At 34.6% G+C, this 15,707-nt stretch overlaps 1 non-coding gene across 1 annotated transcript; it reads right to left on the reverse strand.

Moving 5' to 3' along the window:
* Positions 1 to 653: 653 nt before the first annotated feature.
* Positions 654 to 755, reverse strand: LOC126025199 (U6 spliceosomal RNA). Its single transcript, XR_007501241.1, has one exon. It is a non-coding gene; the product is annotated as a U6 spliceosomal RNA (small nuclear RNA).
* Positions 756 to 15,707: the final 14,952 nt, after the last annotated feature.

A 15,707-nucleotide genomic window follows, 5' to 3' on the forward strand; every position in this document is an offset into this window, starting at 1 on the left:
ATATATTAAGGTTGTATCTATTTTGTGGACACAGGAACTGGGATCCAATAGTGGTGTCAGAGAAGTATAGGCCCCTCTAGTAAAGAGAAGCATCAGCCGGGGAAAGATAATAGAAATAAATTTAGGCCACCAAAAGTGTTTCCCTTCAACAACAATAACTTATCATTGAAAACCCCACACCAATACAGATTGGGAAAAAATCTGTAAAACCACTTTAGCAAAAGCAAGCAGTGTGTTTTTATTATTCTGGGAGGGGGTTTGCTGGCACCTCATCCTGAAATATATACTCTCTCTCCCTTTTAGAGAAGCCCACATTCTCTTGAATAATTTACTCTCTTTTTCCTTCCTATAATCTCTAAATAAAATGATTTTTTGCACAATTTATCTCCTTCTGAATTTTTATTCTGTGAGAAAATGTGATGTTTCTAGAAAATATGGGTGAAAATTGGATAGATTTTCTTTTCCTGAGAAGAACAGTTCCTCACTCTACTTTGAGTTCCATGCCTTCACATGAAATTGAGCAACAGGGATAATGTTTAATGCTGGATTGAATAAATGTAACTCAAATGTAGTTTGAGGATGGCCATGGTGACTTGGTAAAATATAAGGTCTGTAACAAGTAGGAGCTCAAAGCAAACTTTCTTTTTTTTTTTTTAAATATGGAACACTTCACAAATTTGGTTCTCATCCTTGCGCAGGGCCATGCTAATCTTCTCTGTATCATTCCAATTTTAATATATGTGCTGTCAAAGCAAATTTTCATGAGTCTAAGGTAAGTACAGTGGAAATCAACGGTTTCCTTTCTCAAGATTGTCACCTCTCTTCTCATTTCACATGAATCAGACATTTTATCTCAAGTAATTTAAGATAACCATATAATTATTTCACCATCTAACCCAATGTTTATATAATCTAAAAAATTAAAAAATACTTTAAATGCTTAAATATGAGTTTCTTTAAAAATTAGTTGTACCAATAGAATATAAATTATGATAATTTTAATCAAGAATGTATAAGAATTTTAGCTCTGTACAGATTACACAGTCAGAGAACTGGACTGGATATTTGTTATTTGACTTATTGCAAATTCCTTTTATGACATACAACAGAGCATCAGTTTAAATTATTTAATGTTAATAATATTCAATGAAGATAAAACAATTTTATTTAATAGTGATAAATTTCAACAAAGCACAAAAGTATTTTTCCATCAATAGTAAAAGAATAGATCTAAGGATAATAATTTAAAATGTTCAAGTACTTAAAATAACATTAATAGCAGACACATATCTCTGGAGTAATTTTGAGAATGAGGATTGTGTTTGTAACTGTGTTAGTTAGTGTGAGGAAACACCAATAAATGGACTCCAGATAAGTGGAAAAATGAATGATACATAAAGTATATAGGAATGATTAAAAGACAGAGATTTCAGGGGAAATTGAGATCTATTTCTAAGTTTTAGAGTTTAATATTATCTTGACAAGTATACTTTAGTAACACATCTAAACTCAAATTTCCTGGGAGTGTGAATGTCTGGAAGAACATTATGTTAATTGAAACCAAATCAATACTGAAACAATGATTGATAACAATCTGTCTATAGAAGACAGGTATGTTCCTATAACAACAACCAAAATTTGGCCACATAATTGGGCATAGAGTAATTTATCAGGGAAGATAATTAATAAAAGGAGGTTAGACTGGTAGAGTCAAGATAGCATAATATATAAAGGAGGAGCTGACTATGTAATAATATTTATAAAAAAAAAAAACTCTTTTCCAAGAGGGGGAGCAACTAAAAAGAGTATTTTCCTGATGCACAGGTAGGTATTTTCTTTTACCACAAATCCAACTGTTGTAATAACTTTTCTATTGATGAGAAGAATAGTTTTATACAAAGATCAATATCAACTCCCACAAACCGGACATGCTTGAAAACTTGTAGTTGAGGTCCTTGACTGTTATATTATATCAGCAACAGTTAGAGACAGAGACAATTTTGGCCACATCTGCGAACAGAGCTAAAGAATTGGAAATAGAAAAATTGTGTAAGAAAACAATAAAGCAGAGATTGAAAGGCACTGGAGAACAAGAGAAGAGAAAACAGAAGCTAGACACAGGTTGTGTTTTCCTACAGAGAGTCTGCATAATCATCACAGACTTCAGTAGGAATGTCCAGATGTAGTTGGATGAGAATACATCCAAATTCAGTTCATGAACTTACTCACTTTTCAACTCTGCTGCAGATGTGGCCTAGAATTTTGTTTTAACTACAGAAAAGTTACTTTTATTTTTAAGAAAAACATTAACATATAGTTATCAGCTAACAAGTTTTGTCAGTGACTCAGTAGTAATATGGGCAGTCAAATCAAGCTAAGATCATTTAAAATTCCTTGTAGATATGCAATAAATTTATTGAGCAAAGAAGTGATAAAATACAACATACTATTCAATTTTTTTCATTTTTTGCATATATATGAGAAGATGGACATCGACTTGGCCTATTATAATAATAGCTTTTTTACATAAAATACAAGAAATAATTTGCATATCCTATACAGTGTTCCCTACCACTTATAAATCAATAGGAGATCAAGTTAAGTGGGTGTTCTTTTTCCTTCCTTGTACAAGCAAAACAGATAGTACTTACCTTCTTTCTCTTTTTTGCCCTATTTAGGAAATATCACATTCAATATTATATTTATACTAGGTCAGTTTATTAAGGTTAATATTTTTAGAAAGGATGAATAATAACCTTGCTTGAGTAATTTAGTCATTTGGAAACAAGAATAGATATGGGCACATTTTTAATTTATTTTGGGGCCATACCCTGTGGTGCTTAGGAATTATTCCTGGTTCTGTGTTCAGAAATCATCCCAGAAAACTCTGATGACCATATAGGGTGCCAGGTGTCAAATCTAGGTTAGTTACATGCAAGGCAAGTACTTTACCTCTTGGCTCCATTTCCTGTAAGGTGACTATTAAAGTAGATATGGTATGTGGCCAGTGATAGAATGAAACAACTTCTACATAAGAGATAAGTGTTTGTGTATCTGTGTGTAATTTCATGCATGTGCATAAAACAGTTTAGTGAGATACATTCTATTCAAAATTAATCTATTCCCAACATCAAAATATTGGGTATTTGAGATGGTCACATAAACTGTACAACTTATATCATTAATCTTCTCCTAGCATATAATATCCCAGTTAATCTTTTTTCCCATCTATGCTTTCAGTTAAAGTCAATTTACTATTGTCTCAAAAAGTTTTCAAAGTTTTAACAAACTAGCATACCAAATTTCTTTATTTTTAGAAATTCAACCTGTTCATCAAACTAAATGAGTAAAATCCAGTCTTCTCTCCTTTTCAGTTAGTTGCCATCTACTCCATAAAATTGGCTTTTCATTAAGTCGGTTCTATTTTGATAAATTATCCCAGGAATTTATTTTTATTTCTACCTTCACCTCTGCTATCTTAATTCTTCACTTATTCTGTCCATTGTGTCCATTGTGCACATGTACCAACTCTTCATTGATAGTTACAAAGACCTTAATTATCTAGAAAAGAATGATCCTCTATTTATTTTAGAATTAATTGACTTATTACCAATAAATTTTCAAGCAAAGAATTTCTTATGAGTTTTGTTTATTAATACCAGGTCCTTAACAAACACTGGTTATTCTTAGAGAAAGCATACTTGAATACAGTTTTTATATTTTAGTTGGGGCTATAATCAGGGTTTACTCTGAGCTCAGGGATCTGAGCTAAGGGATTACTCCTGTAAATGCTTTGGGGACTAAATGCAGTGCTGAGGCTCAAGCAGGACTTTTTCTCTTGCAAGGCAAGCACCTAAACCATTTGATCTCTTCAACCATTGAGTATAATATTAAACCTATTTGTGAAACATGAGGATATGATTTATGGGCCAGGCTGTGATGGAAGCAAGCATCTGGCTGCATTGTTGCATTTCTATCTCCAGAGTCTTTCTTCAGTCTTTACATTCTGTTAAAAGATCCGCATATATTAGATGGAAGTTACAGATTGTATCTTCCATGATTGGCCAGTGTTTATGGAACTAGAGACTATGTCCAGTTCTATTTACTCTGTTTTTGGTTTCTATCTGCTTCAGAAACAAAAAAGAACCCAGGAAACCAGACCTCCTTGACATACATCTAAAACATACATATAACACTTACTGCTCCTAGGCTTCCCTATATCAGAAGGCAGCCTTGCATTGCTTAGAAAGTATATGGTTGGCCTGGGATCAGCACCCTGTGCAGAGAACAAATTTAACAACCCTGCTCCACAACTATTGGACCATTTATTGACAGGAACTACAACAATTTCTTAATTAAATGTAAGAATGAAACATACGGCACCTCAAAATAAGCTTTGTGCTAGGGATTTTACCAAGAAATAGTAAACATTAATCTATCCTATTCCTTACTGGATAGGAAAGAAGATAAAAACAGCTCTTGTTGAAGTTACATCCTCCGCCCTCTGCAGTTCAACCCCAAAACCCTAGGTGATCGTCTAAGCACCACCAAGAATAATCTCTGAGCATTAGCACAGAAGGAAGAATAAGCTCTGAGGAGCAACGTGCGGCTCTGAACAACAAATAAATAAAAGCCTTTATTTTACATTACATCTGAATCCAGAAACTATATTGAAGAAAATATCCCTACCACTTTATCGTCATGATTTATTTTTCTTTTTTAAATCTTGTGCCAGAACTTTTCTTACTCCCAAGGATGCTGCTTGAGGCCTTTCTATCTCCAAGAGGGAGAAAGGAATGAGAGCGATAGTCCAGTGGGTAAGGCACTCACCTTTAATGAAGTAGACCAGGGTTTATCCTCAGCAATACATGGCATCCCCAGGGCCATGCTAGATCTGATTTCTAGTTATAGAAGCAAAAAGAAGTACACCCTGAGCATAAGTAGATGTGACAAACAACCCATAGTCATCAAAAAAAAAAAAAAAGTGTGAGCACAGTACTGGTATGTCAGTTTTTGATGAGTAAGTTAGAATCAAATGTGTGCATATTTTTTAACCCATTTAGTGATTACAACCTTTCATTCTATCACAGGAAACATTTATATTTCTGTGTAAATATTGGCCAAAACCTCATCCATTAGTTTAAACAAAAGCACTATTTTAGTTTTTATAATATTGACAAAAAAGAAGAGTAATTTTTACAGTATTTTAGAGTATTTTATTGATTTAGGGGTGAGATTTTATTTTTGATAGTATATTTAAATCAAGTTTTTAAGTTGATATAGAAATGTCACAGCTCTAAAATGTAACATATAACCCATATTACTGAAGGGTAAGGATTTAATGAAATTAAAGAACCTAGTACCACCTAAAATCATTGCATTAGGTCTTCCAGAGTACAAACTCTGAGGAGAAAACATGCTGTGGAAATTCCTATGGAGAGTCAAGACTTCTTTGTAACTGGTTACTGAAGATTCTAGATTTGAGAATAAGTCCCAAAATGCAGCTTTCCATGTGAATCTGTGATAGCGTTAAGAGAGTGGAGCATGACATCTTAATCTCAATTTCTCGTGAGGATGTAAGGTATCTGACTAGGTTAAAGACTGAGAATGAGGTTTTCCTGGACACTAGCCCATGAACGAAATCTGAAGCTTATAATACTGAATACTTACTGACATACGTACAGGAGCTGTGTAACTTGAAATATGTGAGGAACACGATTTTTATTATCTATCTCTGCTTCCTTAGTATTTCTAAGCTTTTTAGGCTTAAACAAAAGCTGCAAAGTAACCTATGTATGCTACAGTTTTGTACACAACTACCTACAGTTGCCTTTCTAATCTGTACTGGAACTTCCTCTGGAATTAAATATACTAATCTAAGAGCATTGTTTTTGACACACTGGAAGCTGTGCTAGTCGCCAATGTCTCTCTCCAAACCTGATGGGGCATCACTGTAATCCTGGTATATTGTTGCCTGAATCATGATTTTAACAAATAGAAAAAGAAGGTTTTGTGGAAAGCTGAGTTATGAGTATAAAGATATACATGTCATAGATTTTCAACCACATGCAAGTATTCATGGAAACACAGACCTAAACATGAAAGAAAACTGTCCTGCTGACTAGGACTGCATAAATTCTCCCAGTGTGAAATGAGTGGGATTCAATAGGGGTTATTTCTGCCTCACAATTCATTAGATAGATTTTGTTCTAACTTTCACAGTCTAGTCTCTTCTTTTCATAATAAATATAAAAGGCACTAGTTAAGGGTGGAGTAGCCCTTTCACAGATGACTGCAAGTCTTTTTACACTTCTGCGCCCACCTTGAAGAACCAGTTTCTATATCTGGAAGATCATTTGAACATCTTCTTTAATCTTCATGTTAGGAAATCACCACTGGGAAATCACAAACATTTTTTAACAATAACTAATTCTATTTCTGAGCTAGAAGAAGCTGTGAAATTGAAACGTGCAAGGAAATGGTCTCAAAAAATAACTTCTTTATTATGTAAGCACAGTGATTACAAAAATGTTTGTAGTTGGGTTTCAGTCATTGAATGTACACCATCTTTCACCAGAGTAACTTTCCCTTGTGTAGGTAAAAACGAAAATTTCTATTTTCTATGAGCCTTGTTTAATAATTGCAGTAATGTTGCCTCACTTTCAATGCTATGTCTGGGGTACATTCATCTCCCACATAATAAAGAGGAATTTCCACAGATACCAGAGAATGGTCTGGATGCCAGGACCTGGGGACTTTCACCTACCCAAGCACACAGGTTCTGATTCATTCCTAGCAATTCTAGATGCAGACAAACAACATTTAGGAAAGTACCTCTGGAACATATGCATTAGAAGGCTAGAAACAATTTTCCTATATTATATTAAGTCTAATATAAAGTACCCATAAAGACTACCAGTATAGATGGTGCTGTTTCAGCTCCATCTGTAATTTTGAAAGACATTATTTGAGAAGATAAGTTTTTAGTTATAGCTGATATAAAAACACCTTTAACATTTTTAATACTTTAACTATTTTGTAATCAGAATCTCCTTTTTCTTTATTATATTTGAATCATAGAAAGGAAAATATAAACTTTGGTTTAACTGTTTTAATAGATTTGAAAGTAATATTCTTTTTTTTATTTAAACACCTTGATTACATACATGATTGTGTTTGGGTTTCAGTAATGTAAGAACACCACCCATCACCAGTGCAACATTCCCATCACCAATGTCCCAAGTCTCTCTCCTCCCCACCCAACCCCTGCCTGTACTCTAAACAGGCTCTCCATTTCCCTCATACATTCTCATTATTAGGACAGTTCAAAATGTAGTTATGTCTCTAACTAAACTCATCACTCTTTGTGGTGAGCTTCCTGAGGTGAGCTGGAACTTCCAGCTCTTTTCTCTTTTGTGTCTGAAAATTATTATTGCAAGAATATCTTTCATTTTTCTTAAATCCCATAGATGAGTGAGACCATTCTGCGATTTTCTCTCTCTCTGACTTATTTCACTCAGCATAATAGATTCCGTGTACATCCATGTATAGGAAAATTTCATGACTTTATCTCTCCTGACAGCTGCATAATACTCCATTGTGTATATGTACCACAGTTTCTTTAGCCATTCGTCTGTTGAAGGGCATCTTGGTTGTTTCCAGAGTCTTGCTATGGTAAATAGTGCTGCAATGAATAGGTGGCCCAGGATACAAGAGCCACCCACTGAGTGGGAGAAACTATTCACCCAATACCCATCAGATAAGGGGCTAATCTCCAAAATATACAAGGCACTGACAGAACTTTACAAGAAAAAAAAACATCTAATCCCATCAAAAAATGGGGAGAAGAAATGAACAGACACTTTGACAAAGAAGAAATACAAATGGCCAAAAGACACATGAAAAATGCTCCACATCACTAATCATCAGGGAGATGCAAATCAAAACAACTATGAGTTACCACCTCACACCACAGAGAATGGCACACATCACAAAGAATGAGAATAAACAGTGTTGGCGGGGATGTGGAGAGAAAGGAACTCTTATCCACTGCTGGTGGGAATGCCGTCTAATTCAACCTTTATGGAAAGCGATATGGAGATTCCTCCAAAAACTTGAAATTGAGCTCCCATACGATCCAGCTATACCACTCCTAGGAATATACCCTAGGAACACAAAAATACAATACAAAAACCCCTTCCTTACACCTATATTCATTGAAAGTAATATTTTTATTTTAACAGTCTTTTCTTTAATAAGCTATTGATCTTTTTATCAAATTGAATTATTTGATAAAATAAAAAACTACTGCATATCAAATAGAATAGTTCCATGCCATTTATTCATGGACATGTGACAATTCTACCATATATATATATATACATATATATAGTGTATCTTTATATATAATGTCTAATATAGATATATATGTAGATGCATATAGACCAATGTATTTATAAACACTACTAGACAAAGTGTTTTTAATGATATTCTCGAGAAAAAAATTCTAAAAATTTATTTAGCAATGAATTTAGCCAGTATCATGGGCTGTTAATTAGGTGAGAAGATTTAGCCAAAATATCCAATACCCTATCCATGTTAAAATTTATTTGCTGGGGCCGGAGTGATAGCATGGAGGTAAGGCCTTTGCTTTGCATGCAGAAGGATGATGGTTGGAATCCCGTATGGTCCCCCGAGCCTGCCAGGAGCGATTTCTGAGCATAGAGCCAGGAGTAACCCCTGTGCACTGCTGGGTGTGACCCTAAAATCAAATAAATAAAAAAAATTTATTTGCTAACATTTATTGTGTCCAATACTGACATATAGATACAATTTAGCATGATGACAACTATCTATCTGTTATCTTAAAGAGTTTTCCGCATAAATATCCTAAAGTAAAACACTACCATGAACTATATATTTTAAAACAACTGAAATGACTTTTCTTCATATTCTGGAGAGAAAGGCCTATATTTCCACCCAGAACTGAGAGAAAATTCTTCTCTTATTTCTTCCAGGCTTTCTGGCTTGTGGTCATATTTCTACAATCTCAGCCTCTGTAATCATATAGCGTCTTTCGCGGGGGGGGGGGGGGGGTTGGGGGGGTGTTCTCACCTAAGGGTGTTCAGGGGTTACTCTTGGCTCTGTATTCAAAAGTCGCTTCTGGCAGGTTTGAGGGACCAAATTGGATGCCGAGAATCGAACTGGAGTCTATCATTGTTGGACGCATGCAAGGCAAATGCCTACCGCTATGCTATGGCTCCGGTCCTATATAGCCTCTTAGACCCTTATAATTTCCTGCTAGGAATAGAACCTTACAAGAACACTTGTCATTCATTGTTTTGAGGACTGACCCAAGAATCCAGAATGACCTCATCTCAAACTGTGACTATGTTATGCTCGAAGACCCTTCTTCCATATAAAGTCAAATTCATAGGGTACAGGGACAAGCAAATAGATACTTATCTGTTGAGGAATAGCAATAAACATTCAAAATTAAAACATGTTCAATCTGACAAAACATGTTTCCATCTTAAATTACCTATTCGGATTATCTTTTGAATCAGTTTTAGCCTCATTTCACCAAAAGGTTATCGATTTCTAAATAACTAGAAATACTGATAAAAATACATATACACAAGTGATAGTGTAGTGGGTGGGGTGCTTGCCTTGCATGTAGCTGACCAGAGTTAGATTGTTGGTATTCCCTGTGGTTCCCTGAGTACTTCCAGAAGTAATTCTTGAGTGCAGAGCCAGTAGTAACCCTTAATATAATCTGGTGTTACCCAAAAGTCAAAGAAGAAAAAAGTAAGTAAAAAATAAAAATAAAGTAAAAAATAAAAAAAAAGTATGTTGACATACTTTTTAGTTATATTTCATTTATTTTCTTCTCTGGACTAAAATTACTAGATAGATAAGGGAATTCATTGCCTTTTGGTGCAGGAGGAGCCTTTTTGGCACCTGTGGCTGTACTTAGAGCTTATTCCTATCTCTGAGCTCAAAATCACAACTGACGAGGTCAGGGGACTACATGGGCTGCTAGGAATAGAACCTGAGTTGGCCATGTGCAACATGCTTACCTGCTACAGTCCCATATTGATTACTGGTGGGGTTTTTTTGTTGTTGTTGTTTTTGGGGGGTCACATCCGGCAGCCCTCAGGGGTTACTCCTGGCTTTATGCTCAGAAATCACCCCTGGCAGGCTCGGGGGACCATATGGGATGCCAGGATTCGGACCACCATCCTTCTGCATGCAAGACAAACACCTTACTCCATGCTATCTCTCCACCCCTGGTGTTTTGCTTGAGCTATTTCCTGCACATTTCTTGAATATACTCATGAAAATATGCAACATTTAATATACACAATATCAAATTATGTTTGTGCACACATATGGGCACATTGTATGTCTTTGCTTTTGGAGCCATTTCTGGCAGTGCTCAGGGAATAATACTGGCTCTATGCTCAGGATCACTCCTGATGGAACCATGAAGTGTGAGCAATAAAATAAAATCTAGACCTCTTGCATGCAATGTATTCCAACCTATTGAACTTCCTCTAAAGTTCTGAAGACATTATATTTAAATGCTGTTATCTTATTTAGATTCAGTAAGTTAGCAGCCATTTTCCCACCACTTTATTCCATTTCTTTCAGCTAGATTAACTGTAAAGAACAGATATGAAAATCATAAAGTGTAACAAATAAAAATGTTTTCTTCCTTTGAACTTGGTATTCCAGCAGCCCCCACTCTGTCACGGGTACATTTATCTATGCCTTTTACATGCTCACCTTCTTCATTCCACCAGAGGCATCACTAACATCTCCATTTAATAATTTCCACTAACAACCCAGAACTCGATTAGCATAATAAGCATTTCCCATCTGTGCTGAAGGGGCGTCTCATCAACAGACTGAAAACTAAATACTGTACAGGAAAATCACTGGGAATAATTAGAATTAAAGTGTGCAAGCCACTCAACACAAAGCTCTTTCTACCCACGGGGTATAATTAGTAGGTTATGTAAACATGGCTATTGTCATCTCTGTATAAACTGGAACATAAATCTGGAAGCAACTTTTTTTTTTTTTTTTGATAACAGCCCCTCTAATGAATCTTGTGTTAGTTTTCTAAGAAAAGTGATATCTTCTGAGGAAAGGGCCAGTTTTTATGTTCTCAATTGAATGACCTGCTTGTCCATTTATATCTTTCATACAGAAAAGGAAAGTGTGACTATAGGGAGTCCAGGCTTTCCACAGTTCTCCACTGCTCCCAGAGAACAAAATATATAATAAATCTTTACTGCCAGAGAAACAGGGGACAATGTCACTTCGACGAGATTGCATGGGTTTTGAGAATTGCTAAGAGTTTAAGCAACTGTCAGCTTTTTTATTATGATTTCACAGATTTGCTGCTTTTTTTCTCCTCAAAATCTCATTTAGGATTCTTGTTTCCTATGGAATTTTCTCTGATGAAAGTATTTTTTTTTTGTCTTCACCCAACCAACATATCTTCTCCTCCTCATCATAGCTTTTAACTTATAATTCTTTCCATTTACAGAGCTGTAGAAAGGCAAAATAAAAGTAAAATAAAGTAAAAATATTACATATTATGATTTCTTACCCTGTCTTGTCATCATTGCGGACTGCGCGAGTCATCTTTATAATTAACTTGAGTAGCTTCATGGTATTTTCCTTCTCTACTGAGCCTCCCACCAACATCTTAGGTGATTTCTAGGCTTATTTGGTTTTATCAGTTTAACTGAAACATTGGGCTCATTGAGGATGGGGTTCAGTCTGTAGAGCTGAGCACATGCCTTGGATGTGTAAGGTCCTGATCCAACCCAACAATTGTGTAACTTCTAGACACTGTGGGTATAACCATGTTTGCCACTGAACACTGATGAATGTTGACTCCTACAACAATTTTATAAAGGTGTCATCTAGTCTGAAAAGCACATTGACTTTGAATCTGTATCATGGGTAGAAAATTAGTGTTTTTGGTAGGGTCAGAAGAGATAGAATAAGTGGTAGAGAATGTACCTTATTTGTGAATGGCCTGAATTTCATCATGGCACTGCATACCTAAGCCTTATACTCAGCATCACTGGATATGACCCCTTATATATATTAAAATAAAATAAAACAAAACAAAACCTTATCTTTTGATTACGTAATGGCCTTAATTTTATGCTAATAGTTTCTTCTCAATCATCTCTCAGCCATATCCCTAACCTCTCCAAAATATTAAACTTTTTCAATGTTAATTCTTGTTACTAATTTCTTTCAAGTGGATTTTTAAGTTGGCATGTAAATGCGATTCATATAAAACAGTATAAATGTATATTAACTATAATATATAAACTTATTAATCAGTGAGAGAAAAGAACACTAACCGGAGGTTTGAAAACCCTTGATATCCTTCCTAATCCAGTGCTCTCCCTCAGCACCAAGAATAGCTATTATTCTGAATTGTTTATTATTGTGTGGCATTCATTCTAATTTCATTGTTTTCCTAAACAATGCAATGTTGTGTTTTTAGAATCGCATGTGTTTGGTTATCACCCTGTATATATGTCTTCTTCCATGAACTGTTTTTATTTGTAACACTGTTTGTGATTTACTCATGATGATTTTGTCAACACAGGTAAAGCTTTTTCACAGCTGGGACTTTCATTCTATTGACATACTTACTGTGAATATATAATGGCTATATTTCTCTATGTTCCTGTGAGTGGATATTTGGGTGACTTCCAGTTTTCAGCTCTGAGAAACAAAGCTTTTAAGAACACTCTTGGTTATGTGCACTGGTGATTGGTGAGTGTTATCAGGGATTATAGGGATGTTATATCTTCAGATTTTCTAAACAGTGTCAAACTATTTCTCCATGACCCTGTACATGTTATGCACTTTCACTTGCAGTGTTTAAGAGTCTCCATTTAAAATATCACACCGATATTTTCTTTCATTGCTGTTAAAAATTGATAGATATAGTCTCTAAAAGGATTCCTCCCATTTTTTTTTGCTTATTTGATTTTTGCCCCATTTTATTTTATTTTTTTTTTCTTTCCTTCAAACAGAACCACAAAACTTGAACCATCTTGTTCTGCCTCACAAATGGAGGGGGAAATAAAGGAGGGTTCTAAGACCAAACAGTTATATGAACATTAAGTAGAAATAAAAAATGACTTAAACACCAAATCCAAAGACAACGACCACAGAATCAATACCCATTTTACAACATACTAAACACAGAAAGGACCACTTATACTAGTTGCCCAAGGGGGTATAAGAGGGGGATATGGGATGCATGCTGGAAAAGGGGTGGAGCGAGGACAACATTGGTGGTGAGAACTCCCCTGACTCAATATCACTATGTATCTAAAATATTACATTGAAAGATTTGAAATCCACTTTGATTAAAAGAAAAATGTATCTTATAATTTTTATTTTGGATCTTTATGCTAATAAAATTGGCTGGTTTTGATTGTTTCTTTCTCTCTTGTGCCAGGAAAAAAAAAGTGTTCTTGTTGGTTCTTTACAAATCTTTTTATAGAAAACATACCTGCCTGTCAAGTTAGTCTTCTCTGCCTGAAATGGTGATCACTTTCATTCATTTATTTAGCTCAAGCACTAATACCTCTGGATATAATTCTCTAATATACCAAAGTGTTTGATCTATTCACCCAGCATTCAGCTGTCTATTTTTTTGTATTATGCATACATCTGATAGATTTAAATGTAATATTTTATTAAAAACAAAAATAATTTTTATTCTCCCCCAAACTCATTGCATATAAGTTCTGGGCATCTATTAAGATCAAATCAATCTCTTAGTAATTTAATAAATATTTATTAAATCAATGTTATAGAAGCATTTTATTTTTGAAAAAAATATGAGAGGTTTTTGCTATAATGCATCATAAGCCAAATGAAATCCAACACATTATATACACACATATATTTTTATGTTTTTTATGCATAAATAAGATGACTAGGTATGTGCAAACTAGAGTGGGTTATAAGGATTTTGGGAGATTCACACTCTGCTATACTCAGGGGTTACTTCAGCTCTCCACTTGGGATCACTCCTTATCCTGCTTGGAGAACCATATGATATGCCAGATATCCAGCCTGGGTAGACTATGTTGTGTATGGCCTACCTGCTGTATTATCTCTCCATCCCCTGATCAACATTTTTGTGTGGCTTTGAAAACTGATCTTATAAAGAACACAAGTCTAACAAAATTTAGAGACAACTAGACTACTCAGCAACTTTGAATAGTTTCATAACTGAACTCATCTCTAAATTGTAATTCCTTCTTCCATAACATGGAGATAATACTATAAAATGTAAAGGAGAAATAAAATGTCTTGACACTTAATAGATGTTAAGTTTAATACAGATAAAAAAATATTTTTTATTTATTTATTTATTTTGGTTTTTGGGCCACACATGGCGGTGCTCAGGGGTTACTCCTGGCTGTCTGCTCAGAAATAGCTCCTGGCAGGCACGGGGGATCACATGGGACACCGGGATTCGAACCAACCACCTTTGGTCCTGGATCGGCTGCTTGCAAGGCAAACACCACTGTGCTATCTCTCCGGGCCCTCAGATAAAAATTTTAAGAGATTATTTTTACTCACTTTCTTCTGAGAGAAGAAAGAAATAAAACTACAGTCACAAAGTACAAAGTACAGTACAAAGTAAATAAGCCAAGTTACTTCTGAGTTACACTCATTTCTTTTCATTCTTTTATTTAAAGGACAAGTTTCTTTCATTGTGGAAATGAGAAATCTTGATTTTTAACTGCAAGCTGTGTGTATTTAGCATTTTAATTTAAAATGGAAAATCATGCTTTGTTTATTTTATAGAAAGTGGTTGTTTAAAAGGATTAGTCTCCTATGTAGAAAAAAATTATATCTTAATAAACTAGAAAAATGCATCTTGCCTTTGACCAGTGTACACTCATAATAAAAAATGGTCTTGTTCAGGAAAAGTAAGTAAAACTGTACTCACTATCTTTTAATTTTCAATTTGGCAACTACAACAAAATAATAGTTCTAAGCAAACATGTATTTTTTTTCTTTTTGCCTGTAGGTCTAATTTAGAATATAATGGATAAAATGAATTGAAGACATTCTTACCTAAAGCTTACTTCATAATTCTCTTTATTTTTTTGATATTAAAATTAGTGGTCAATTTGCTATTAAAATAATTTTTAAAATGAAAACTATCATTGTGAAAGTTTAGATGCCTTTAGCCCTACGGAGTGAATGAGACACAATTATTTAAGCTACATGTTTAATCATTACTTATTCTTCTAATCATTTAAGCATTTACAACAGATTTTTCAAATATCTTAAATTAAAAAATGCTATATAACAATAACTTGCACAATTGTTTAAAGTACTGTAGTCTTTTAAAAATATTTGAGTGTACTGCATGATAATGTCAGTTGGATTCTTTTGTTTGTTTTTGCTATATAAATGATAGTTTTCAAAGCTATTGGTTTTCATAAAGCAGGAAATACAATACTAATGAAAATAAAATGTATGAATGATAGGAGGAGAGAAGGAGGAGAGGTAAGCGAAGGGGAGAAGACAAGAGAAGAGGAATGGAGAAGAGAGCAGAGGGGAGGGAAAAAGGAAGGGAGAAAAAAGAGGAGAAGAAAAGGAGAGGAAGAAAAGGAGGGGAGAGGAAAGAATAG

Source organism: Suncus etruscus, chromosome 12, assembly GCF_024139225.1.
Source record: "Suncus etruscus isolate mSunEtr1 chromosome 12, mSunEtr1.pri.cur, whole genome shotgun sequence".
NCBI classification, from domain to species: Eukaryota; Metazoa; Chordata; class Mammalia; order Eulipotyphla; family Soricidae; genus Suncus; species Suncus etruscus.